Source organism: Chiloscyllium plagiosum, chromosome 35, assembly GCF_004010195.1.
Source record: "Chiloscyllium plagiosum isolate BGI_BamShark_2017 chromosome 35, ASM401019v2, whole genome shotgun sequence".
NCBI lineage: Eukaryota > Metazoa > Chordata > Chondrichthyes > Orectolobiformes > Hemiscylliidae > Chiloscyllium > Chiloscyllium plagiosum.
Genome location: NC_057744.1, coordinates 4,874,501 through 4,876,023, shown reverse-complemented (window position 1 = coordinate 4,876,023; position 1,523 = coordinate 4,874,501).

Here is a 1,523-nt window from a genome sequence, read left to right as displayed (position 1 = left end):
TAGAGTGGTCTAAGTCTCTGAGAAGATGCCTGTGAGTGTGGGAGTGTGTGTCTGTAAGGGTGTGTGTGAGTCCCTGTGTGCATGTCTGTGTATTTGTGTGTCCATGTGTATGTGTGTGTATAGGAGTGCCTGTGTGTGTGTACAGTGCAATGATAGTCACCTGCAATGTGACAGGAACCCAAGGTCCCGGTTGAGGCCCTCCCTATGGGTACAGAACTTAGCAATCAGCCTCTGCTCGGCCACTTTTCACTGCTGCCTGTCCCGAATTCCGCCTTGGAGGATGGTCACCCGAAGTTCTGAGGTCGAATGTCCAGGACCACTGAAGTATTCCCCAACTGGGAGGGAACACTCCTGTCTGTTGATTGTTGTGCAGTGCCCATTCGTCCGTTGTCGTAGCCTTTGCTCAGTTTCCCCAATGTACCATGCCACACTCTGACACGTCTTGCACCGCCGACTGTGACAGGGTTGTATGGAGTTGTCCTGAGAGCCGGGCAGCTTGCTATGAACAATGATTTGTTTGAAGTTTGGCAGTTGTTTAAAGGCAAGCTGTGGAGGTGTGGGGAAGGTCTTGGCGAGGTGCTCATCTTTATTGATAATGTGTTGCAGGTCACAAAGAACATGGCATAGTTTTTCAGCTCCTGGGAAGTACTGAACAACGAAGGGTACCCTTTCAGTTGCAGCACGTCTGTCTCCTGAGGAGGTCATTACGGTTCCTTGCTGTGGCACGTCGGAACTGGCGGTCGATGACTTGAGCATCGTACGCCATTCTTATGAGGGCATCCCTGAGTACTTCCAGGTGCCCGTCACGTTCCTCCTTATCTGAGCAGATCCGGTGTATGCGCAGGGCTTGTCCATAGGCTGTTTTAATGTGTTTTGGGTGGAAGCTGGAACAAATCATTGTTCGTAGCAAGCTGCCTGGCTCTCAGGACAACTCCATACAACTCTGTCACGGTAGACGCTGCAAGACGTATCAGAATGTGGACATGGATACCACCATTACACGTGGGGACACCTCCCACCTTGTACATGGCAGGTACTCATGTGGCTCATCCAATGTTGTCTATCTTATATCTTGCAGGCAAGGATGCCCTGAGGCATGGTACATTGGGGAAACTGAGCAAAGGCTGCGACAACGGACAAATGGGCACCGCACAACAATCAACAGACAGGAGTGTTCCCTTCCAGTTGGGGAACACTTCAGTGGACCAGGATATTCGACCTCGAACCTTCGGGTGACCATCCTCCAACGCGTACTTCAGGACAGGCACCAGTGAAAAGTGGCCGAGCAGAGGCTGATTGCTAAGTTCGGTACCCATAGGGTACCCTGGGTTCATGTCACATTACAGGTGACCACCACTCCAGTATACACACACATAGACACTCCTACACACCATTACAGACACACACACTCACACAGGCATCCTCTCAGAGACTCAGACCACTCTACACTCACTACACACATATACATTCTCTCTCACACTCACAACCCCCAACCCAGACACACACACACACACACACACACA